The following is a 27398-nucleotide window of genomic DNA, read 5'->3' as shown; positions in this document are numbered from 1 at the left end:
CCCAGCTGTGAGGTGACCATTAAGGATATGTAAATGAAAGCCAAGCTTATTCTCACTAAAAGCCATGTTCTGAAAGTTACCTTGAATCTGGCTAGATGTCATGCGATAAGCTATTATTAGTCATTTTAACCTGGAGATTCAGAGGGAGAAGGGGGTTGAAGGAGACAAAATGGAAAAGTTGGGAGATGGAAATGACTCACCACCAACATCACCATCAGCCTGGACCGGTTGTGCTGTCAGAGATTAGGGGTGGGGTGGTTCTAGGATGCTTAGGGATGAGAATTAGGACTGATTTGAGGAGGTCATGTTAGCAAGTAAACATCCTAATAATAATTAAGAATGCATGTGAGTCTGGAAAATATACTGGATCTAGAAGAGAATGTAGATATGCTGTAAGACTGTCCAGTCCCAGGCATTATTACTACCCTGCAGTGGTTTTCACCCACATGGAATTCAAATGCATGTGCTACTGGTCTTTCCACTTAAAATCACTTCCAGGATCTTTTATATTGTCTTCTTATGTCTTCACAAACTATAACCACTATGATCAATATTTCCTATCAGTATATTCTGATCATTGAACACTGAGTCTCACCTGAAAAGATGATTCCTGAAATCCCTAACAGTGATGAAAGTTAATTCTTGATCATCAGCATACAGATTGTCCAAGGCCAGTTTTTATTACCAGGCTGACTTCTGTCTGCCACACAGATCCTTCCAAGCCAGCTCCTATTACATTCTGTCACTGGGTGCTCAGGGAGGGCACATTAATTTTAATATTGGCTTTAGTCAAACCTCATTAGGAAGGTCAATATACTGCCCAAACCCCATTAAATAACATGTTTAAAACACTAAATAAATAACACTGAGACTTTTCATAGTTTTGGATCATCAAGGCAGCTTTTTTCTTTCTTCCAGCATTGCTGCTAATTTAAGACTGCAAGGAAGAAGTTTTAAGCACATTATTTTTGGCTTAAGCCCAACAGTGTTGCAATGTGATATTTAGGGCTCATGAATCAAGAGACAAACATGTATGGCCAGGTGTGGTTTGACATAAAAATTTCTGCAAGACAATTGGTCTCTCTGTATGATAAATGGTCAAAAATCTCATTCATTTCTAATGTCTTTGCTTTAAACAGTAAGGTAAATATATAGAAAGCTTCATTTTCTTTGCGTGACATTTATCTTCTCAAGTGTGGAGGTCTGTCTGATTAATGTCTAGTCATTCAAGGAAAAAGATGTCATCTCTAAGTTGCATGAAACGTGGAATGATTAGGTCATGCTTCTGGGGACTTTTTACATTCAATTACTTAAACTTTTTTTAAACTTTTTTTTTAAATTTTGTGTTGTGCCTGCTCCACGGAGACCCTTCTATTTCTGTGTAATTTAATAGATGAGGCTGTTTCCTGATGTGGGTTCTTCTTTAGCAGGAGTCTCCATCTGCTGGCAGTGATGGCTCTGAATTCTGGCAGTACTCAAGTACTTGTGGGTAAGGGTCTCATCCAGTGGGCACCCACATACCAGCTTAGCACTCATTCATACTTGCATTATGAAATTATGAAAGAAAAATGTCCTAATTTGGAAATTACATTGTTGACCGTTTATAACATCAAGGCTGTTGCCTTTTATTATATTACTATGTAGCCTGGGTTTTGATTTTGGTGTGTGTGTGTGTGTGTGTGTGTGTGTGTGTGTGTGTGTGTGTGTTTCATTTTCCCCTAGTAGACTACGATAGTTTCAAACATCATATAAATAACCCAGTTCTATTTGCTAGTTTCCACAATTCTTTAAAATCAAGATACCAGATAAAATAACGTTTTGATGGCTAGAGTCTATTATCAGCATATGACACAAGCCTGGTCTTTGAAAAGACATAAATCAGATAACACAGTTCCAGTGATGCTGTGCTCTTTTGATTTTTTAAAGCCTTCTGTCAAGGCTGCCTTTACCGGCATCTTTTGATAGTGAGAGAATTAGATCATTGGCGTCATCACAAGATGCATCTGGCAGCAGCTTTTCTTCATCATTATCATTACCAGGGGCTTGTGGTGTTGGATTTCCTTCAGTTCCATTTGTTTTATGTCTGTATGTTTCTGGGTTCTCACAGCCTCTATGTGTGTGTGTGTGCGTGTGCACGCGTGCAAGCATGCATGTGTGGTGTGTGGGGGTGTGTGTAAGGAGACAGAGAGACTGGGAGAGACTGAAAGAAGTTGGGGGAGAGCCGGCAGCAGTGTGTGGAGGACTTCTTCTGCCCTAGTCACATCTCCATTCTTTATCTAGTAGACAACAGGCTAAGTCACCTACTCCTGGCCTTATAATTCTTAGCAGAGGGGAACTGTGGCTTCCTTTGGAAATATTCTTCATTTTTCTATCCTTTCTCTGTCTATCTACTCACCCTCTTTAAGGATCAGAAGCTCTGGGATGTGTGGCATAGTGGATATCTCACACAGGGAAGCACAGGTTTCTCTGCCTGTCTTTCAAACAGCACATTCTAGACTTAGTGGCACAAGAGGAAACACTTTCTCTTTGTTTCTGATTAAGTTGTCGCTCATTCTTCATAGTATCAAAGGTTCTGCTTTTGTTCAGCCGAGACAAGCAGCAGATAATTTCTCATATAAAAATCCTTAAAGAGAATCTGACATTTAAGCATCAATATTCCACTTGGTTATAGACTGGATGACTCATTCATTTCTGGACCTCATTAATTAATTAAGAAATTAAAATATTTGTTGAATGCTTGATATCTACTAAGTTCTGTGCTAGATACTCGGGATGCAACAATGAGGCTAAACAGACGTGGCTTCTGCCCTCACAGAGTTGACAGTCTAATGTTAACTTTCCAGGTTTAAATGGAAGTAAGCTTAAGGAAAGTGATCTGTCAAAGAACATTGGGTAATCAGTGGAAAGATGTAAACTGGGCTCAGGAAGCGCTGTGGCGGGGGTCCAGGTAGTAGGGTACAGAGAGTAGGAAACACTTGGTGGTCTAGAATGGTACCCTCTCTGAAGTGACTATATGGGCACCAACCATTTTCCCCACTCTAGCATCACTCCCATCAAGATGCGGAGTCCTAGAAGTGAAGGCCTTTATGGCATATGTGGGTCACTTGTCACCTTAGCCAGAAGGTCACATGACCCCTTGGCTAATGGTTCCACCAGAATGTGTGTAATGCTGAAGGCAGAGTATGTAATTTTCCTTAAGAAAAGCAGGGTATTGCCATCAGAAGAAAAGGGAAGGGATGATACACTGCCAGAAAGAGTTTTTTATCATCCCCTACTGTACTTGGGCCCAGATTGAACAGAACCAGTAGATGATTTTCTCACATAGGCAGCACATAAATGGCAAAGAAGAGGTTAGGGGGAAGTAGAATCTTGCAGGAAAGCAAAGGCACAAGTCCTCTTCATTCTTGGTGACCTGTTAATGTGACACGTCACATTAATTTAACTCCATTGGGTGTTCACCTACTTCATAACTTTAGGTTTGATCCCTGTATAGAAAATATTATTTCAACTTCTAAAAATGTGCCTGCTATATTTGCTAGACCTGAAATTCATAACTGTAGCGATGTAACAGGATGAGTGCAGATGCGTGGGAATTGTGTGATGCCACATAAAAGGTGGGTAGCTTGGGACAAGTGATTTAACTTTTCTGAGACTTCACTTTCTCCTTTGCAAAATCTGCATAATAATGCTTTCTTATTGTTGTGAAGATTAGAGAATTAAAATTAAAAATATAAATGAAGAGGGGCGCCTGGGTGGCGCAGTCGGTTAAGCGTCCGACTTCAGCCAGGTCACAATCTCGCGGTCCGGGAGTTCGAGCCCCGCGTCAGGCTCTGGGCTGATGGCTCGGAGCCTGGAGCCTGTTTCCGATTCTGTGTCTCCCTCTCTCTCTGCCCCTCCCCCGTTCATGCTCTGTCTCTCTCTGTCCCAAAAATAAATAAAAAACGTTGAAAAAAAAAAAGAATATAAATGAAGAGGTCCCTCACATGTAGTAGATACTCAGTATATTGTAGATATTGTTGTTGTATTGTTATAGAAACCTTCTCCTTACTCTTTTGTCAGCCTCTAACAATTCTATTGCCTTTAAGCCCTGTCTACTCCATTCAGGCAAAAGCAATGTAAACAATGAAATAATTTGTCATCTAAATAATAGCTTGGAATAAATAAATGAAGGTGGGAGTAGGATAATTGCACAGTTAATAAATTCAGCAATTGATTGATGTCATCAAGGCTCCAGGTTCTAACTTTCATTCTGCCATTCTGTGTTGGCTTTGTTTCTTCAGAGTTACAACATGGCTGCTCCACTCCAGCTATCACATCCTCAACCACGGTGGTCAACAGCAAAATAAGAAGTTTCTTTATGTGTGTTACTTTTTGTCAAGGAGTAAAAATTTTCCCAGAACCACCTCCCATATACCCCAACTCCTCAACTGAAGAGTTTTCTTCAGGTCCTATTCACCAGGAGTGAATATATTCATACATGTGCTTTAATTACTAGAGAGATTGGGAAAGTGATTGTTCAGCATTTTCAGGCTCTGCCTGAAAGAAGAAGGGAAACGTTGCTAGGTAGGAAACCAATAGTACCTTTCACAGTGGCCACATCACCTGTTTCCATAAGGACTTTGTGTTGCAAGTTACCAAAAACACTTTCAAACCGGCTTTACCAAGAATGAAGTTAGTTGGCACAAAACTAAAAAATCCAAAGGCATCTGGCTTCAGGAGAGGATTAATCTAGGGGCTTAAGCAATGCCACCACAGATAGAATTTCTCGCAAGCTTTCCATTATGAATTTTATGGTGAAGCTTTATCCTTGGGCCCTATCTGGCAGCATCCCCACAGCTCTGAGATGTCTCCTTATGACAGCAAAGTGACATGGCAGTCCAAGATCTTACATCTTCACTCTCCTCTAGGAAAAGAAGGAGTATCTCTTGTAGTACCACCTGCTTCCAGATCCACTGTCTCTTTCTCTCTCTGTAACCTTGACAGGATCATGTACCTAGACTTGCACCAATCTGTGTACAAGGAATTTTGATACAAGACAGTTGATGTTTGCCTCTGAAATTGGGTGTGGACAAACCACATGCCTAAGAATGGAGACACTTCCCCACCTTAGGACACCATTTGGTGAGAGATGGGGAATAATGGCTGTGCTGGGGAGACAGCAAATAAATGTCTATTATATCACCTTTGTAGTAATCACTGAGCTTAGAGGACTTAGTAATTAAGGTTAGTGTACTTCTCTGTACTATCTGTTATACTCCATTTAATTAAAGTCAACCACATGTATCTGTGCCAACTTATGCCATGATGTGTACCTAGTATTGGGCTCCCCAAAGAAAGCCAAATCCCTGTCCTTAAAGCTCAGAGTAATATTGTCTCATATTATTAAATGGTGTCTGGGTATTTATCTTTCCATATATTATCTGTTTAACTCCTCTGTGATCATCATGATGGCAGCAACCTTGTCTGAGTCAGGAAGTGTTTACCCAAACCCTCCCTTCTCCTCCCACAGCACCTGAACCACACACATAGGGGTCACTCTGAAGATTTGTGGACTGTTTGATTGCTGGCCAACATTCACATGTGTTGAGTGGCCCCCAGTGCAGAACCCTGCCTATTCTCCAGCTCTCTTCTGGCTTCTTTTTTTGGGGGTTGATTTCTGTATTGTGACAGAGATCACTAGTGTTCACCAGTCTTATTTCTTTCTTCTTCTGGGGCACACTGCTCAACTATTCTTCTTGCTCCTCTGGTGTCTCAGTGGGACCATGAGACTGAGTTGTGGCCAATGGCATGTAAGTAGAAGCTACTTGAGCTACCACCAGGCTTGGGCATAGAACCTTCTATGTAATCTTTCAAGCTCTCCCCCTGGTTCTCCTTAGGGCCGAGAGTGAGATCCTTTGAGATCATAGGAGATAGAGGATCCTCATAATGGAAGGTTCCAGCCTCTTGACTCGCTGCTTGGAAGAGGTGTTCCTTGGAAGCTTCCTTGCCAGGGATGTTCACACTGTCTCTGAGTGAGCAAGTGCCTGAGGTTTAGGGTGGGTTGTTACAGCTCCTAGCATCACACCCTGACTTTCTGTTTTTTAAGAGAGCAAATATGGTTCTGATAGTTTTCAGAAACATCTTTTGATTTACAAGAAACTCTAGAAAATTGCTATTTTTGAAAAGAGACGTTTGAGCAAAACATTAATAACATCTTCAGATATAATATTCAACATTCTGAAGGATGGTCAATTTTCAAGCAAATGTACCTTTTCAGTAATAATCAAAACATTTGCATTATCTCCAAATTTGGGAAGAAATTATTATAAATGGTTTCATCTGTACATTAGCAAAATCCCTTAATCCCATTGTGTGTTTGTCACCTAACGGCTCATTTGCAGGTATTCAACATTTCCAATAAGAGTATTCCCTTACCTGCTTTTAAGTCATTACTGTTTTTAAAATGGCTTCATTATTTCTTAATTTTCTTAATTTACTTTCTTACCTATTCTTGTTAAAAGCTGATTTTTGATGAATAATTTTAGCATCCCAGGATCTCTGGAAACAAAATGAATTTCAGGTTTACACTCATTTGTCAGTGAAAGCCAGAAGAGGAAGGCAGGATGGACAATTATAGATTAACCTCAACTGAATTTGATTATGCCCTTATGTCACATCCCATGGCACTCAGAATTTGGTAACATGAGAGCCAGGAGGGACTTTAGTGATCATTCAGTCCTCCATCCTCAGTCACTGATGAGGCAGCAGAGATCCACAGAGGGCTGCACAGTTGGCTAGTGATGAAGAGACGATTAATTCAGGGATAACGGTTTCCATTAAATGACTTGTGTGGAATTAAACCCGGGTATGTAAGTGAGTTTTCACTCCCTGTCAACTGTCCCTCTGGTTTCCTCCTTTGTTCCCAACCTATGGGTACAAACTAAAGGCACTAATGAACACCACAGAATTACTAGGAGGTTGATGTCCCTAGATACTTCAGCCCAAACAGGGAGTCCAAATAATGCTTTTGATAATATATTTGTGGAAGTTTCTTTTTATCACCACTGTTCCATTCTCTGTTCCTCAGTTCACTGGCTGTTGTTGCTTGAACTGTCTCTGAGTAAAACAAGACAGGAAGGAACCTTTTATTTCCTGCAATGATTGAAGTATCACTCTGTTCTGTGTGGCAACCATCTTCTAATCAATTAGAAGAGTCACTATCATCCAGTGTACTTTTTCAGATACATGAGAAATTTCTTCCTCATCTCAGGAATATTGAACACTTGTCTTGGATGCTCCTCTAACTAGCTTTGTGACTTTGAACTAAACTCATCACCTTTCTGCCCCTTAGTTTCTCATTGGTAAAATTAGGGATAAGTTAAGAATGCCATTGTCACTTCCAGTTGGAATTAATTAACCAATGAATTCAGCAGTATTTGACAGCCTCTGTGGAAGGCCCTAGGAATTTCAAGGAGAAGGAGAAGGATGAGGAGGAGAAGAAGGAGGAGGAGACAGAAGAGACAGAGAAGGAGGGGGAGGAAGAGGAGGAGGGCAAAGCAGAGTGGAAGGAGGAGAAGGAGGAGAAGGAGAAGAAGAAGAAGAAGAAGAAGAAGAAGAAATATCTCCTGCCCTTGAGAAGCTCACAATCTGGCTTGAATCCATGCTTTTTCTGGATGGGGTAAAGAAAATGGACGTGTAAGTGGTTCTCATAGTAACACTGGACGATGTGGAATCCAGGGACATCTGAACCTGTCTGAATTATTGTAATTTTATTTTATTTTATTTTATTTTATTTTATTTTATTTTATTTTATTTTATTTAAGAGAGAGAAAGAGAGAGCACACATGAGTAGGGGAGAGGGGAAGAGGGAGAGAGAAAATCTTAAGCAGGCTCCACGCTCAGCATGGAGCCAAACATGGGCCTTGAGCCCGTGATTATGGGATCATGACCTGAGTTGAAATCAATAGTCAGATGCTCAACTGATTGAGCCACCCAGGCACCCCAACCTGTGTAAATTTTTAAGCTTCCACTGGCACTTCTTTTTTTCATCGTCATTCTACATCATGTTCTTGAGACTTGAATTACCTCTCACCTGTATTAAAAATCTTCCTTTTTTTAATTTCATCTGTTCCTATCTATTTTTCCAGTTTTCTTCTCTGTAGATGGTCAACATTTAGGAATTAGGTTTTAGATTTTCTACACAGGTCACCCTTTGATGCACTTAACCTTGCCTCCAATTTTTCCCACACAGACCTTTGTCCTTTTGCATACACATGTATGATACACATGTATGAATTTAGTACACTAAAATTCTGCTTATATTTTTATTTTACAAAGCAATCCTTTCTTAACATGTTGTTACAAAACTGTGTGCGGTTGATCAAAGGAAAGTAGTTCTTCCTCTCTGCCTCTATTCAACTGTAAAATTCTGGATACTCGTGATTCATATCAGACAGGGGTCAGAAGGAGCTTGATGGAATGATGGAGGCAACCCAGGAAAGCCTGTCTATCAAAAGCTTCCTGGGGGCGCCTGGGTGGCGCAGTCGGTTGGGCGTCCGACTTCAGCCAGGTCACGATCTCGCGGTCCGTGAGTTCGAGCCCCGCGTCAGGCTCTGGGCTGATGGCTCAGAGCCTGGAGCCTGTTTCCGATTCTGTGTCTCCCTCTCTCTCTGCACCTCCCCCGTTCATGCTCTGTCTCTCTCTGTCCCAAAAATAAATAAACGTTGAAAAAAATTTAAAAAAAAAAACAAAAAAAACAAAAGCTTCCTGGAAGTCTGTGCTTGGTCTACTGATACAGAACCTCTACAGTCCATTGTGTTCTTTCATTGCAGACGGCTCTGATGCTCTGCAAATCCAAAACATGTCCACTGGCTGGTCTCCATTTATGTCTTCTCTTTTCTTCATTTGCTGTTGGCAGTGGATAAATCAGATATTACTTGTTTCAATTTAGACTTTAGTTTCTTAATTGTGTCAAATCATCTTAGCCTGGAGATGGTTTCTCCCCAGTATGACCACTGTAATCTTTCATGGGACACTTCTACCTCTGGCTGACTCTGTCTTTGGCACATGGATTCAGCAAGTGAAGGGTCTTGGTTCATCTGGGGCACAGATGGGAGTTCTTCTATATCATCTGCCAGAATGACAGACTCAGGCTTCATATTCACTGACCCACTATAGTTCATGCTCATTATTTTAGAGTGTGTTACTCAGGAATATCTTGGTTATAAGAGCCCAGAAACTCACCCCTAAGCTGACTTATGTTAAAGGAAAAAGAATTTAATAGATAATATAGTAATTTAAAAATCTAGGTGCATTTAGGCATGGCTGGAACCTGGAGTTCAAATTTCTTGCACTCAGTCTCACTCTTATTCTCCCAATTATTGGTTTCACTCTTGGATAGATCCTCTTCATCTGATGGCCCCCAGCTACCTCAGACTTATATCCTCTTTGATTCGTGTTCAGCTCAGCAAAGAGCTGTAAGGCCTGGTGATGACTGGTCAAACTGGAGTCCTGTGCCTATTCTTGAGACAATATTTATGGCCGGGGGGATGGAATATACTGATGGTAGAATCTCGGATAACATCTCTACCTCAGGAGTGGCAGCGTACCCACTGTGCCCAACGTACCCAACGTACCCAATCTCACTGTGCCCTGAGATTAGGGGAGGGTGGTTTCCTCACAGAAAATTTAAGGTATGGTTGTCAGAAAAAAAGGAAAGGAAGTTCTGGGCTGGCCAGAAGGCCTACTGCATGAGGACAGTGTCTGACAACCTGTGTGCTTGATTCATGTCTTTTTATTGTTAAAATTATAGGTTGGGGTTATTGTCTCATAAACTTTCCTCTTGCTGGTTTTCCAGGTGTGTCATTACCTCTGGTTCTAACTCGAAGGCTTGATACAGTGGAGGGTGCCCCATTTTTTTTAGCACTTCTACTTAGATTAAAAAAAATCAGACATACCTTATGTTGTTTCCATTCTGTGAATCAGTGGAAGAAAGCCACTGCTGTGCAAGGTTTCAACTGTTTCTCCAATCTAGCATGCACGCGGCAATGCCTTCAGTGTTTACTGGCTATTAACACAATATTATATTGTACACGAGGCAAAGAACATATTTTGTACTTCAGTTTCATAAACTCCTTTCTAATTTATCAGTTAACTTATTCTGTGTTCATCAAGAGACTTTTAACATTTAACCCTGGGAAAAAGCAGGCATGCCGCATCATAAAATTAGTAAGTTTGGTAAAACATGGGAAGGAAGACATTCATTCCCCTTTGCAATTGTGTAAATAGTCTACAGATGCTTATGAGCTATTGCCAACTGTATTTATTTATTTATTTACTTGATTAATAATATGGGCTCAATGCATGGAAACATCATCGCATACATACCATAAAATATATTACTATGTTAATCTGTTGGTTCACAATATCATGTTTTTTTACTATACTTCAAAATTCCTTTAGCATATCTCTGATACCCAGTATATATTTATTAATAGTGACTCTTCCTTATGATTTCACATAAATACCAAACAAAAAAGAGCAATGGGAGGTGGGGGGATACCTATAGAAATAGAGTTGTTATGTTATTCTTGGTCCTTCTCAATAGGCCAAATGGAAGTGAGTAGGTTCATCATCCCTTTTCCCTTTAAATTTTTTTTTCCAACGTTTTTTATTTATTTTTGGGACAGAGAGAGACAGAGCATGAATGGGGGAGGGGCAGAGAGAGAGGGAGACACAGAATCGGAAACAGGCTCCAGGCTCCGAGCCATCAGCCCAGAGCCTGACGCGGGGCTCGAACTCACGGACCGCGAGATCGTGACCTGGCTGAAGTCGGACGCTTAACCGACTGCGCCACCCAGGCGCCCCCCCTTTTCCCTTTAAAGACATGATGTGATGTGTTCATCCATTCTAGGTATGGTTTCTAATTTTTACTTACTGATCTTACTCTTTATCTAATCAAGGATTGAGTTTCTAGTTCCAGAAGTGGAACTTGAAACAGGTTATTCTCCCTCTTTTTTTTTAATGTTTATTCATTTTTGGGGGGGGGAGGGGCAGAGAGAGAGAGGAGGACAGAGGATCCAAAGCAGGCTCTACACTGATAGCAGTGAGCCTGATGCAGGGCTAGAACTCACAAACCATGAGATCATGACCTGAGCTGAAGTTGAGCACCCAGACGACTGAGCCACCCAGGCGCCCCCAGGTTTTTCTCCCTCATAATGAACGGGCCTTTACCCAGAGTCACAGACTCACAGACATAAAGCACAAGACATAAAGCCCCCGCTTCTCTCCCATGACCCATTGGAGAAGAGAGAATGTCTATTCAAAGAGAAACATGAAGGGTTTCTCACCATCCGGGCAGGGTACTGTGCATCCTGATGAGTTATTCCAACTACTTAGGTGCCCCCAGGAAACTGGGCCTTTCCTGTTTAGGATGGATTACAGAAGGTATAACCGTAGCAACACAGGCAGTGCACCTCCTGTTGCCTCATGCTATCCCTGAGTCAGCCACCAGTTCCTCTTTCATGGGACCAGCTGAGTGTAGCTCTGACTTATACAGTTACCAGTCTTTCAAGTGTTAGGTGGCCTAGGTGCAAAATCTAGCAAACCCTTTTAAAAAACAGTTAAAACCCAATCATGTTCATACATTTCCAACATGGCATACTACATTGCCATATTAAAATTAGGTTGTGTCAGCCAGTTTTATATTTAAAGCCCATGGGATTCAATAGTTTATAAGATAATCTTGTAGCTAAAAGAATAGTCTCATTACAAATGGCCTTTGCTTGGCAGCTTTGGGTCCCATAAAAGGGATTGTTTTTACCAAGATAGTCTCTTAGACTGAAAGAAAAGGACCACTGCTACAAATGTTTGCCTCAATCCCAAGTCTTTGATTTTATTTCCTCAGCTATAGCATTGTTATGGCAATGCTTATGATGAAATGTATTTAACCTCACAGAATGCTCTGCCAGCTGATGAAACAACTCCCTAGGTCCGCTGAATTCTTTGGCACTTCCCTAAAAAGCACCCAGAAATGAAACAATGTCTGAACAGATATAAATTACACATATCCTCTCTTTGGTTATATGAACAAATGTAAAAGACTCAGAAATACAGGAATATGGACAAAAACAGAATCTACTAATCTATGGGGAATGTTTCTAGGCAACAAGCATTGCACGATATAGAGATCATTAAATCTGTTCTATTATTATGTCTGGTGTTCCCAAGGGGTTCAGAGATCTCAAAGCATTCCAAACATTTTACTGAGTCTTCCTTTAGCCTCATTAATAGGAACTGAGGACATTTTGGATGCAGAGACATTGCTAGTGCAACTTCATTGAAAGATAAAAATCTTACACATTTTGGGCTTATCTAGTAAATTAGCATTGTGATACAAATGCTATGTCTCCCACATTCCTGGAATCTCCAAATGTGTGTATGGGTGTATGTGTGTTTTAATTTCAGTCGAGCATTAGAATTCTCTTAGCTTATGACTATAAACTATGAACGTCCCTTCCGTATGGGTATTATTTCCTGCCAAGTAGCACAGGTTGTCATAACCACCAGATAGGCCCAGGGATTCCCCCAAGTGGCCTCTGCATCCCTTCATTTCAGTGGCTGAAATTTGTGAATTCTGGCTTTAGAATTATAAGAATTCTCATTATGGGGTCCAGACTTCTTTTGGCTGAAATTTTGATTTCACACGATTTCTGTTGGAATGCAGGCAGATGTCAGTCTTGTTCATCACAGGAGGTCTGATGAGTTCAGAAATCCTTTGTATTTCATAGTTTTGGACTCTGATTTACTGCTCCCAGTGGGCCAGATGTCCAGTGCCTGCAATAAGTAAATGCACATTCTCCTGTTTCTCTGGAATATGGTCTACTGCAATTCTCTGGCTGTTTTAAATAAGAGACTAGCTGTCCCCAGTCAGGAGAATTTAAGCTATGGGCCAGGATGACCTCTTGAAGTCCTTTCCAACTCTGTGTCTTTGTGATTCCGATTTCTTCTCTGGAAAGAAGATATTAACATTTTACCAGGTTCCACACTTCTTCACTTTTTCAGCTTTTATATTTCAAGTGTCTATTGATCGTGCAGTTGCACACTGTTCCTTTGTTCTTTACATCTTTATTGATGCAAAGCAGTGCCAGAAACTGCTTTTTAACAGTTATTCAATCCCTGATGCCCTTCATGTATCAGATTTGGGATTTCATTTCTTAGAACTACTGGGCTGGCTACACAATTAATTGTTTCTTATTAATAAGCCATTAGACTCACTTGACCAACCATCAACAGCTGAAGAAAAGAACACCTCCCCCTCCTTTGCCCATATCTTGCTCTCTTTTGATGTTGAAGCTGTTCTTCTATGTAATGGGAGTCTTGCTGGAGTGTCTGGAGGTCTCTGGCTCATTTAAGTGACAGGAAATGTAATCTCCTGATAATAAACAGGTTTCTGTGGCCATCACTGTGACCTTTATCACTTCACCCTTCAGAGAGATCCCAGAAGGCCATTGGCACTTAACTCTGGGTAATCACATGGCTATTAAGAAAAGGAGTTGTATGTTTGTATTTGTGTGTGTGTGTGTGTGTGTGTGTGTGTGTGTGTGTAAATATCCAGCCACTGGCACCAGCAATCTATGTTCAGGAGGAAGCATAGCATACAGGGAGCAGGGCCACTCTGGGGACAGATAGATGTCAGTTTGAAATCCAGCTCCACCACTAATTAGGTTTGTAGGACTTGGACAAGTTACTTCTCCGCAGTAAGCCTCAGTTTCTCCTTCTGAAAAATGGGATCAAAACACACCAACCCAGCTTGATTGTTTTGAGAATTAAACGAAGTGCCTGCATGTAGAATATATTCCATAGGAATTTGCTATAATTGACCTTTCTAGCCCTCAGCTTATTGACTTGTATTCAATGAGAGACTTCCATGTGTAATGGGCAACGAATGGGCTTTGGAGTCACACAGTTGGGATATGATCTCCAAATGTGCCATTGACTCTGTGATTCTTATTTGCTCTTCTCAAGAGGTTGATGTGAGGAATAAAATGAGGTAATGTTGTGCCTGGCCTGCAGCAGCCCCTCAAAAAACATGGGTTTCCTGGCTGGAGACCATCAGGGCCCCTTAAGCCTGCCTCTTACGAGAATACAGAGCTAGGTTCAGCCCCAGGCTGATCCATAACCCCCGATTGTGCCTGCAGACCCCATATGTGCTCCATGAAGGTGGATGTCTTACCCAGGCTGTGGTCTCTGTGCTAATCATCCTCATACAGTCAGGAATACAGTCCTCTTGACCCCTCCCCATGTAGATCCACAGTGTTTTATCCAGATCCTTGGGGCCAGATGTGTTTCAGAATTCAAAATTTTCCATAATTTCAGGAAGATAACTCAGTGCCATCTGTATTACAATGCCTAACACCCCAGTGGAGTGTGGGCAGCACTCTGTAATCAAACACATTAATATTTCTGCAATAAAGTATATGGCTATTCACCTTGAAGTGAGATAATTGTGAATATTTTTACATCTTTTCAGATCAGGTTTTGCAGCCAAATGTGTTCAGGTCAAGTCAGAATTGACTGCCAAATAATTTAGGGAAAAAGGTTCAGTTTTCAGTGCTTTTTCAATTTTGGGATTTCTGACCAGTGGTTACAGACCTGTACAAACCCTGAAGCTAGAATTGACTCCTCAGTCTCTGTTTCTGTCCCTCTAATATCTAAGCCATTTCCAAGTATTCTACTCCCCTTGGCTGTAATTATCCTTCCTAATCTGTGCCAAACAACAGAGTTCTCACTTTAAAACCATTTCTCCAGAACCCTCTCCTTGGTAGATTCATTCCATTCACCCAGTTAATCACCCCTGTCTTTTATTGGTCCTTTCCCCCCAAGTCTGAGCTTTTATCTGTCTTAGGAATAGATTTGTATTAGTGACCTTGGGTGAAAGAGCACTTCCTTGATTTGTCCTTAATGTATACATTTGCTTTTCCTCTCCCTCTATGTCCGATAACCTGCAGAGTAGGGGATCCTGTCATCTGATTCCTTATTCGCTTGCTACCCACACCTGGAGATTTCCACTGCTGATGGGAACAGAACAAAGAGGGCCAGACATCAACCCCAAACAGATGCCTTAGTCACTTCCATGACCATGGGCTGCACTCCCAACCTATGTTCAACCTTCTTACAAAAGGGATTGAGAGTGAACAGACCAGTCTGCGCATCTGTCTTTGTTGCCATAAAAACCATTCAAACTCTTGTTCCATCACAGGCGAACATCATTTTTAAAAAAATTTTTAATGTTTATTTACTTTTGAGAGAGACAGAGAGAGAGAGAGAGACAGAGACAGAGACAGAGACAGAGCGAGAGCAGAGGAGGGGCAGAGAAAGAGGGAGACACAGAATCTGAAGCAGACTCCAGGTCCTGAGCTGTCAGCACAGAGCCTGACACGGGGCTCAAACCCACAAACCATGAGATCATGACCTGAGCCGAAGTCAGACGCTCAACCGACTGAGCCACCCAGGTGCCCCAAAGTGAACATCATTTTAAAAAACAATGAAACACAAAGTTTTCAATAGTGCCCTGAGTAGAGTTACTCTTGATGGTGATGGTGATCTTTATGTAGAAGAGTATACTGAGGGGAGCTTCTGACCACTGCTAATGAGTAATGGCGACTGAGGAGGGGTAGTTGGCAAGGGAAATGAGGTGTTGCCTATACTTGCTGGCTCCATTTTACACATGCTGGTTGCTGTCCAACTTGGTTTAATTTGGCTTCCCTCGTCATTGGAAACAATTCTCAGAGTCACCAGTGGCCTCCATGTGGCTAAATTCAAGGGATATGTTTTAGTCTTCCTTGAACTTAAGCTCTCAGAAGCACTTTATGCCATCGACAGTCCTTCCTGCGTGAAATACTCTCTGCCCATGGCTTTTACGACACTACACTCTCCTAGTTTTCTCCTCTATTTTTTACTCTTTGTATTTAGTCTCTCTTGGAGGTTCATCCCTTACTACTTAATCAGGAAATATTGGTGTGCACAAGTTTATATTTCCAGTCCAGAGCCCTCATCTCAACTCCAGGCTTGTGTATTCAGCTGCCTCTTTCAGATCTCTTCATGAGTATCAGCATATCCAAAGTAGATCTCATGACTTCTAATCCCAAACCTGGTCTTCTCTCTGTGTATCTGGAAACAGCATCATTATTTGCTCTCTTGCAAATGGGACGCCTGGGCGTTGTCTTGGTCTCCTAGAGTGTCGCTCTCAGTCCCCATATTCATTGACCACCAACTCCTGCTGGTTTTACCTCTTAGGCAGCTCTCCAGTCCACCACACTGCTTCATCTCCATCACCACAAGGCTAATCCCAGCTTCTAGCAACCCGCGTTAAGAACTGCAGTCCCAATGCTATGGAGGGAGGAAAGAATGGAAGTTAGAATGAAACCAACGGTCTCTGTTGAAATAGCTATAGGTCCCTACCTGTGAGGGTAGTATAATAGTCAACATGTTCCTCAAATTTGCATGTTATTATTTAATAGTAGACTATTTGGAAGAGCAGGGAGGGGTCTCACATCCTCAAGGCTTTTGGCAAAAGCATTCCTCATCCTATGTCTACCAGACCATAGTGGTGGTGGCACCAAGTCTATGGTGGGAGAAACAAGTAAAGCCTAATTCCCCTCTACAAGCCCCTTATGCCCAGGGATCCAGAGAAAACTGCTACCTCTTCCAGGTTTCTTGAGTGATGCATTGGCTCAGATTAAAGGATTCCCTCACCTCATCTGTGACCCTGCCCTTCAGTGTGGTGGTGAAGTTTGGACAAGTTTGTGAGCTGTTCTTTCCTGATATTCCCCTGATAGTTGCCCAGCAATGGATACTTACCCTGGAAGTAGATTACCAAGAGGATCCTAATTCAAGCCTGCAGTAGTAACCTATGTCCAAGAAGTCTGACTGGAACTGTGCTGGTCTTCGTGGTTTTTGTCATTTATCTTCATCACCTACTGAATATGGTATGCATGATATGTCTGAAATCTCACCTCAGAGAATAATCTCATGGTCAGTCTCAAGATCAGTCTCACAGAAGCAAGTACAACAGCAGTTCTAGACAGTGGCTCTCACCTCCCAATTCTGTTCCTTTGCTAGCCCTTCCCCATTTTTTTTTAATTTTTTTTTAACATTTATTTATTTTTGAGACAGAGAGAGACAGAGCATGAACAGGGGAGGGGCAGAGAGAGAGGGAGACACAGAATCTGAAACAGGCTCCAGGCTCTGAGCTGTCAGCACAGAGCCTGACGCGGGGCTCGAACTCACGGACCGCGAGATCGTGACCTGAGCCAAATCGGCCGCTTAACCGACTGAGCCACCCAGGCGCCCCATCCCATTTTGTAAATGCCATATCTGGGCATGAGTTATTCACACCGAAAGCCAGAGAGTCATCCTTAATAACTTCTGCTCTCTAACCACTTCCCTCCACCTTTATTGTATCACCGAGTCCTTTTGTTTCCACCTACAAAGGACTCCTGGAATCTGTTTACTTCTAACCTATTTTCACAGACACCACCCTAGCTGAAGCCACTGTCTTCCTGTCCCCTGTCTCCATGCTGGTCTTTTTGCATCAACTGTCACCCTTCCCCACCCCATTTATTATCTGTATAGAAGCTCCAGTGATATTTTGTAAATACGAATTATATTGTGTCCTTTTTCTTTGCTTATCATTCTGTAATTCCACTCACTTCTTTCAGTTATTTTAAAATCAACATCCTCGGGGCGCCTGGGTGGTGCAGTCGGTTAAGCGTCCGACTTCAGCCAGGTCACGATCTCGCGGTCCGTGAGTTCGAGCCCCGCGTCGGGCTCTGGGCTGACGGCTCGGAGCCTGGAGCCTGTTTCCGATTCTGTGTCTCCCTCTCTCTCTGCGCCTCCCCGTTCATGCTCTGTCTCTCTCTGTCCCCAAAAAATAAATTAAAAAAAAAAAATAAATAAAATCAACATCCTCTTTCCTGCCTCAGGGCCTTTGCACATACTACTGTTTCCTCTGTCCAGAACTTTCTATCCTTGTCCTCATCTGGCTAACTTTTTACTCATTTCTAAGACTTAGATTAAGTGTCATTTCCTTAACCTCCCAAACTAAATTGAATTCCTCTCAGTTTTTCAAATTACCCCCTTAACTGTTGTATTTCACTGTTACAAATAATAGCTATACTCTTATTTTTATGATTAATTGTTTAATGTCTGTCACCCCAACAAGACCATAAGCTTCAAGAGGGCAAGGACCATATCTGAGCTGAACAACATTGTACACCAGCAAGCAGTAATATCTTTGGCACAAAGTAGGAGCCCATATTAGTCAGCTCAAGTTCCCATAATAAATTACCATAGACTGGGTGACTTAAACAACAGGTATTTCTCTTTCCCAAGGCTGGAAGTCCTAGACCAAGGTCTGGCAGCTGATAGAGACTTCTTCCTAGCTTGCAAAAGGCCACCTTCTTGCTGTGTCCTCACATGGCCTTTCCTCAACACAGGCTCATGGAGAGTGAGAGAGAGGAGTATCTCTTTTAAGGCCACCAATATTATCATATTAGGACCCTCTTTCTGACCTCATTTAACTTTAATGACCTCCTAAAAGCCCTATTCTCAAATGCAGTCATGTTGGGGGGTAAGATCTTCAATGTATACATTTTGAGGGGATACTATCCAGTCCCTAGCAGAACCCAAAAATGTTTGTTGAAAATATGAATGTACAATATAGTATATTGTATATTCTAGTGAAACATTTCACAACTAGTGAAAAATTACTTCTGATAAATTAACTGTTGCTTATTGTGTTATGTTTCATGAATATGGAAGAATTTATATTTTGGAACTTTGCATTTAAGTGCAATCATCTTAATAAACATTGTGTGTTTACTTCTTTAGTTTTTCCTTTTCTATGGTAGTTTCCCATAATGTGGAAGGGTATCTAGATATGTATGTGGCAAAGTAAAAAGGAAAACATTTTCCACAAATTGATCAGATTTGAGAGGGGATTTTGAAAGTTAGGTTTCTTTGGTCACTTGAATTGAAGGCAGTTTAATTCTAAACTTCCCTTAGTTGCATAATTGGCTTCCTAGACATATCATGAAATAAAGCTGGCCCATTAAAAGTACAAAAGGAATGAGAAATCTGTTGGATGATTCCATTGTTCATGCTTAGTGTCTGTCCTAAAAGTAATACAATGAGAACCTCCACAAAACATTTTGTGCTCTGATACTCGTTTTTACTTTACAGAGCCAATGATTCCTCTGGGTTTGTTTCCTGGGATTGCTTCTCCTCTTTTTTTTTTTTTTTTTGGAGGGGGAGGGGGTTATCTACTAATAGTGGCTTCATTCCAACTAAGGAAACTGGCCTCCCCACATCCATTAATGACAAATTGCAATACTGTTGCTGGACTAGAAACTATCCATTAGAATCAGTGCAGCTCCCAGAGTTATTAGGGAGCACACATGTTTTCTTTGTCTCTCCCCCACCCCACTCCCACCCCTGCTCAGTGCCCACAAGCATTTTGTGAAGCTTCAGCTATTTTGTGTACAATTACACAACTGGTTAAAACTTATTTTGGCAAAAGCTTAGTATATATGTGTGTGGTGGAGAGTAGGCATTTAAAACCTCTTGGAAAAGATGTGTTTTCATACCAAGTACTGTTACGTAGACTTTCTGGAAGTCACTTTCAAGTAGATCACAATGAGAGGTCGATATGTAGTCTCATAGAGCTAGGCTCATTATGTGGAAATGATACCATAAGTGACAGAGATACGTCATGAGGGCTTACCTGAGGTAGTGTTTAAAGTGTCAGCCAAGAGAGAGGCATGACGGTCAAGGGCCAGCACCTCCCACTCTAGTATGCCTTTCATCCTTCGCCACAGTATTTTGCCAGAACATAGCTAGTGAGAAATCCCTCTGGGCAAACATTTTGTGGGTCTCTGACTTTGAGGAAGACATTTCACAAGTCATAAGATGGCAAAAAGTAGTCCAATAAGGAGAGACTGGGTGATCAGGGTCAGAACTCAAGCTCCAGTCTTATGACTGCCTGGATGAGTGACCATGGAGGCAGACCGCCACTTACAGGCTCTGTGACCTCGGGGAAGCTATTTGACCTCTCTCTGCCTTAGTTTCTTCATGTGTCATGGGAATAATAATAGTACTTTCTTCATAGGGTTGTTGGATGATTAAATGAGTTAATACTTGGAAAGTACTGAGAGTAACACCTAGCATACAGTTAGCACTCAATGTTAGCTGCTTATGTTCCTCTTTTCTTCATTTATTAAATGATTATCTCACTAACTTGCCTCCAGTGAGTGTGGTTAAGAATAAACCGCCAATACTGCCCTGAGAAATGTCTAAAGCAGAGGACAGAAATGATCACTTCATGCATTAGCTTATAACATAAATGAGTAAGGAAATATTTTCAAGTATGAAAAATTGGGGGCCATGCGGTCAACTTCTCTCTCCATTTAAAAAAATTCTCCTCTGGGGCGCCTGGGTGGCGCAGTCGGTTAAGCGTCCGACTTCAGCCAGGTCACGATCTTGCGGTCTGTGAGTTCGAGCCCCGCGTCGGGCTCTGGGCTGATGGCTCGGAGCCTGTTTCTGATTCTGTGTCTCCCTCTCTCTCTGACCCTCCCCCGCTCATGCTCTGTCTCTCTCTGTCCCAAAAATAAATAAAAAATGTTGAAAAAAAAATTAAAAAAAAAAATTCTCCTCTGGATGCTCATTAGGGATTTCTACCCTTCATTTGGGCTCTATTCTCCAACTTCACTTCTATCCCAACTCCTGGTTTTCTTAAACTTTTTTTTCCTCTTAGGAAAGTGAAAGAATAACAGCTCCAGCTAGAGACGCTTGCCTGAAATAGCACTGGCACATGGCAGCTTCCTTTGTGGGTTTCTGCCAATGAGCCCAGCAAGCCTGTAGATCCTCGGTATGCCACTGGGTCCCTAGGAACAGGCCCCTGACCTTGAGGCCTGGCAGCAGGCCCGGGCTGTTCTGAAGAAAAGGACGATCTCCCTCCCGAGACCAGACAGGCACCACCCATCTTGCTATCGCTGGAGTCCTGTGCCAAGCAAAACACCAGGAAAATCTCTTTTTCATTGTTTGATTTTCCATGGGCTTTGAAAAAGTTCCCATTTCTTGTAGCCAAGTCTAGAATTAAATTATACTTCACTGATAGCTGAGGGAAAAAAAATCCCATTCAACTTCCTGAGGCTCTTCCAACAGGCTTTGTTTGTGGCCTCATGGATGATGTTTCTGACGTGCCTCAATAGCTTCTTCCTCGAATCCCCTTCACACACGCTGACCCTCACTCTGCTTTGTGATATAAATTATTCATCTAATTTCTTGAGCACCAGGCAGACATGACTGAGGAATGCTTCCCTTTCTGAACATGAAGTAATTGATGTTTTTCTGCTTTCCTGCCATGTGGCTAGGGAATTATTAAAATGGGCTTGTGTTTAATAGTCAATTTTTGTTGGGTATTCTAGCTCCATAGTTAAGCCACACACTTCCCATCTCCTAAAGTGATGTGATGGCCCGTGATTTTCTAAGAGCTCTATCTTCATACTTCTCTATTTCCTTTCCACCTCGTCTCTCATAGCACAGATAAGCAAAATGGCAATAATATGAGCATTTTATGTTTAAAAACAATCTCACAATCCAAAAAAATCCCCTAAGAGATAGCTTTCAATTTCCCCTCCCCCTCCTTACAGCCCAGGCCACCACCAACAGTGACACCTAGTGGTCAAATATAAGTCAGTCCCTTCATTCTGAGTTGAGCCGCTTTTTACAAAAAATATAATTTCCTTTGGAAGCAAATGGACTGAGCTTGATGTTTTTCTGTGACTGCACAGAAAGATAGGTTTCTTATAATGCATGGCTAAAATATATTACTTGGGGATGGGCAAGTGCATAATTTTCCTTAAGAACATTAGATCTTTTTATCACTTGTGTTTATAAAGTTCCTATAGACTTGTGCTTGTTTCTCCCCCCACCCCCACCCCCGCCTTAGGTAATGACCGCTTGATTTTATTATAACTTTAATAGTTGGCAGCTGTTAGAAATATTTTAAATTTCAACACCTATAATGTATACTTAAAGATAAAGTATTTTTAAGTGAGTGTGATATTATAAATCAGTTATTTGCATAAATCTATCTCAAACTCATGGAACCACATTTACTGGCAAAAATGGTTTCCATTTAAATGATAGTAATCTCCAGGAAGAGATGAGAGTTTTTCCCTTAACCTTTTTTTAATAAGTGAGGAAACATAAAAACATCTATATTATTAATGAAATCTTTCAGAGTTTATAAAAGTATGGGAAAACCATGAATCCTTTTTTACAACCTTTTTATTTTTAAATAATTTAAAATAATTTCTAATTATTTCAAAATATTTTAAGATAGGGGCGCCTGGGTGGCGCAGTCGGTTAAGCGTCCGACTTCAGCCAGGTCACGATCTCGCAGTCTGTGAGTTCGAGCCCCGCGTCGGGCTCTGGGCTGATGGCTCGGAGCCTGGAGCCTGTTTCCAATTCTGTGTGTCTCCCTCTCTCTCTGCCCCTTCCCCGTTCATGCTCTGTCTCTCTCTGTCCCAAAAATAAATAAAAAACGTTGAAAAAAAATTAAAAAAAATATTTTAAGATAACTTATTTCATTTTATAATAATAGATGCCGAGGCACTTGCAAAAATAGTGCTGAGAGGTCCTCTGTAACTTCCCCCCAGCTTTCCCTAGTGGTAACATCTTACATAGCTATAGTACAATGTCAAAACCAGGAAAATGACATTGGTACAATCAATTTAATTTATTCAGATTTCATCTGTTTTACTGGCACTCAGTTGTATATGTGTGTAATTCTATGCAATTTTATCCCGTGTGTAGATGCATGAACCACCACAAGATATAGAACTGCTCTATCACCACAAAGATATCTCATGTTACACCTTCATAATATTAAAATAAATGATTGAGCCCAGACCTTGTCGATGGCAGGAAGAAGGCATTTGTATATCATTATTGTTATCACCCACATTTATTAAACTCTATGGCCTGTGTTTTAATTGCTTTATATAAATTATGTCATTTAGTTTTTGCAGTGATCTTAAGAGGTAAAGATTCTTTACCTTTTGTGTGTGTGTGTGTGTGTGTGTGTGTGTGTGTGTGTGCACGCGCAACTGCATTCATTTAAAAGGACAGCAAGGGTATAATTAAATCAAGAAAAATGATGGTTCTCTGATCTTTTGTCCCCTAACACACCAGATAAAGTTTGCTCCAAGCTCAGTTTTAAATTTGATACAGACTCAATTCAATAAATATGGGTACTGAGCTAGGTGGTGAAGGGATTACAGGTGTTGACAAAGTACATTGCTCAAGGCCAGTTCTCAGTTCCCCAGGTTGGCCTTCTGAGATCCTCCTATTGCCAAGGCCAGCTTCAGCTCTTGACAGAACCAAAGACAAGGCTGGTTTCTCCTGAATGGCTTGGCATAGAGTCACTTTTGACAGGAATGGAAGGGAAACTGGGTTCAGTCTTTTCAATTACTCCTTCCTGGTTATGTTTTTGACATTTTACATCTTCAAATGCTTGAGTATCTGTAGAGTCATAACATGCTGGGAAATACAACATCATGAGACACCAACATGGTTTGAATTAGCTACTTTGGAGTGTGGAAAGCTGAAAGGTAACTTAATTATTGTCTTCATCTGTCCAAGTAGGCTATCTGGAAGAAGAGGGGACCGAGAGGATCACTGGATGGGGAGTTAGAGGTTTGCAAACTTCAAGAGTCGTAGAGTTCTCAAGTAAAAATGCAGGGATTCTGCAGATTATGGCTAATATGGATTGAATGTTTGTGTCCCCCCAGATTCATATGTTGAAACTTAATCCCTTGTGTGATAGTATTTGGAGTTGGGCCTTTGGGAGGTGATGAGGTCACAAGGGTAGAGCCCTCATGAATGGGATCAGTGCTCTTATGAAAGACACTCCAGGAGCTCTCCCTCACTCCTTCCACCTTGTGAGTACAATGAGAAGATAGCCCCCTATGAACGAGGAAGCAGGCCCTCACCAGGCACTGAATCTGCCGACACCTTGATCTTGGACTTTCTAGCCTCCAGGACTGTGAGAAATAAATATTTGCTATTTAAGCCACTCAGTCTGGTATTTTTGTAATAGGAGCCCGAATGGACAATGACCAAGGTCCCTTTCAATGCTATCTTTTTTTTTTTTTATTTTTTTTTTAAATTTTTTTTTTTTTTCAACGTTTTTTATTTATTTTTGGGAGAGAGACAGAGCATGAACGGGGGAGGGGCAGAGAGAGAGGGAGACACAGAATCGGAAACAGGCTCCAGGCTCCGAGCCATCAGCCCAGAGCCCGACGCGGGGCTCGAACTCACGGACCGCGAGATCGTGACCTGGCTAATGTCGGACGCTTAACCGACTGCGCCACCCAGGCGCCCCTCAATGCTATCTTTATAAAGTTAATGGTAAAAGGGTTTCTTGATGGTACAGGCTTCTAATTATTGGGTAGATGATAAAAGTTAATTAGAAATGTTCCGTGTAGCTTAAAATAGACTTCCATCTCAAATGGAATGCTTTAGAAGCTGTGGATTCTTGTAAATCCTTGTAAATCCTTTAGGGTCTTGACTCAGTCTTTACTCAACTTTGAACATTGGAAATTTAATGAAATTTATTTACTAGTAAGCAATGTGCAAATGCATAGCACTATTCTAACACATTTGTGGCAAACAGAAACCTTACTAGTGAGGGGATTGTGATGCTGAATTCCTAATTTAAATATGTCTCTTTCCAGCTGCATGATCTTCCAGTAATTCTCCTGACTTGTGTGAGTCTCATTTCTCCTTCTCAGTTTTCTGTCTATATACCAAGTTTTTAAAGCAATCTTTCAGGAAACTTACTAGATAAAGCTGAGAATATAGGGAAACACTTTGTAGCTGAGGGCAAGTAGCATACTACCCCAATACTATCTATAAGGAAAACATAACTCAGATGTATAATATATTATATATGCAACAGAAAAAAAGCCTTTAATAGACCTTGAAATATTTGTTCCTATCCACCAAAATTTAGCATTTACTTTATTAGTACTGGCCGTACCCTGCTTTGGGACATGATACATTTCAAAAACATGCATGAAATTGAAGTGTGTAAAGGTAGAACAACAGGCTTCCTATTTTGAGGGAGGGGAATATTCATTTCCAGAGCATTAGCATTTTTAATTAATTTAGTCAGTTGCTCAGTCAATATATTTTTGTTGAGCATATCCTATGTGCCAGACACTATTCTAGGCACTGGGGAAAAAGCAAAGAACAAACAAAACCTGTAAAAAATCTCTGCCTTCTCCTACATTATAGGGAATGAGTTGAGGAGAGAGAAGTAGACAAAGTAAAAGAGCAGAGTATTTAATTCATTAGAAGCTAATACTGAAAGAATCAAGTGTTGGAGGAGGATGGGGATGAGGGTATTTATGGAGGGTAAACAGACATGGAGCAGCTTGGGCAGGCCTCTGTGAGGAAGACATGCACAGGGGTCTGAAAGGCAAAGATGGGTGATGGATCCCAGTCACCTTATATGCAACTGTTGCAAGAAATACCAATTTCTGTACAAAGAAAGCCTCATACTGAGAAAGTCCCTAGAACTCAGACAGTCCCTACTCAGAAAGGAGCTGGTACTAAATCTAAGTGTTCTTTTTCATTCCCTGCCAAGGCTGGTTGGCCAAGCGAGGCTGCTAAAATGAGTTTCTCTTGTGGGGGAGCTCCAATGGATACCAGAGACCAAGGAATCCAAAGAGGCTTGTAACTTAGTTAGCATAGGGGTGTTTTTGTAATACAGGGGAAATTAAATACTCGCTCCTCCAGCAATTTGTTTTCTCTTAGCTAGCCAGTTTGCTTGCTTGTTTGCACATATCCACCATTTTCAATACATGGCCCGTGGATCTCTGTCCAGTCAGGCATGGCCTGTGGTGCCTTCTGTTGTTTCCATCAGTCACCTCCCCTCAATTTCAGTAGATGTTGGGTTCCTGGCTCTGAATGATGACCAACCCATTGATGTTAAGAGGGAAAATGCATTATTAGAACTCTGGGTCACTCTCTCGTCTTCTTTTCCTTATTGTACAGTCAAATAATAATGCCATTGTGCAGTACGAGACATAAAAATATAAAAAATGGCATGAAGTTTCAGCTGGTAAGAGTTGTAATCACAGTACTGAATGGTTAGCTCCAGGTATAACTTTTTCGAAATATGAGATCTGCTTATCCACCTTCACCACCTGGGAGCCTAGCCAGTGGTGCAGAATTATTTAGTCCCCTGAATTTGTTCTCCTACTTAATGTCATAGCCAGGACTAGCATTCTGTAAAGGCAATCCTGTGGTTTTTAGCATGCAGGGAATAGAGCTCCCTAACCTACTTCCTGAGGCCACTCATTCCATTCCTAGTTACCTAATATTTTTTAAATGTCCCCAGAGAGGGTAAAAACTGACTTAAAATTATACTTATGTGTAAATGACTGATATCAAATAAGAGGAGGTTGTACAGGGAAAAAAAGGCTAGATGAGGGTGGGAGGGAAGAGGCTCCAAAGGGGGAGGCTGGGGGGTGGGACATAAGAAACAGTGGTGGCCGGAAGAACAGCATCGCTTCCTCAAGGTTTTGCCCCAATCCAGCTGTTTATGCAAGGCAGGTAGGAACTCTAATTAGAGGGAGAAAGTGACAGATTTTGGAAGGGAATGTACAGGGGATGGGGAACGTTAGTTCTGCTTCTTTTCCTCCAGGCCTCCTGGAGTCTGTAAGCTCCTTAGGGCACCTCAGAGCCCCATCAAGGATGGAGGTTGCACAGGACATATCTCCATCAGGAGCCTGGAAGTGAGGGGGCGGGGGGGAAGACAGCTCTTTAGTGCAGCCACTAGATAATCAGTGCAAGTTTGCCTGCTGAAGGGACCAAAGGGGCTGAGCAGGGCCTCATGGAATGAGTCATGGCTCTGAAATCCTGTGTTGGGGAGCACAGGAGAGAGGGTTGTTCAAGCATGAGGAGTGCACCCAGGATTGTAATCTAGGAGGACCCAGTCAGGATGAGAGTCAGTGTTGTCCCTGGGACAACTGACAGGATCTTCAATGTCAAAGAGTAAGGCTGAAAACAGGATGGAGCAGGGACTAGGAAGAGCCTGATGAAAAGATCAGAACTAAGTTGGTTATAAGAGACAACATGATAGGGTCTTTTGGAGAGTCAGGAAGAGGACAGAGAGTGAGTACCAGAATCTCTCCCAAAGAATTTTCACAGCATACTAGCCCGGTGAGATGAGGTGCTCCATCAAAAGGTTCCCATGGTCCCCCTGCTAAAAAGAAATTGAGAAGACCACAAACTATACTCTTTTACACAGATTAATTAGCTTATTAAAAGCTTCACGAAGTCCTACA

At 41.6% G+C, this 27398-nt stretch overlaps 1 long non-coding RNA gene across 2 annotated transcripts in view; it reads left to right on the top strand.

Moving 5' to 3' along the window:
- LOC131502407 (uncharacterized) overlaps positions 1 to 27398 on the top strand; it is a 94966-nt gene that overhangs the window by 42744 nt on the left and 24824 nt on the right. The window lies entirely within an intron of this gene.

Source organism: Neofelis nebulosa, chromosome 2, assembly GCF_028018385.1.
Source record: "Neofelis nebulosa isolate mNeoNeb1 chromosome 2, mNeoNeb1.pri, whole genome shotgun sequence".
Classification (NCBI taxonomy): domain Eukaryota; kingdom Metazoa; phylum Chordata; class Mammalia; order Carnivora; family Felidae; genus Neofelis; species Neofelis nebulosa.
The sequence above is the reverse complement of the archived record's forward strand: the minus strand, read 5'-3'. Positions and strand labels throughout refer to the sequence as shown.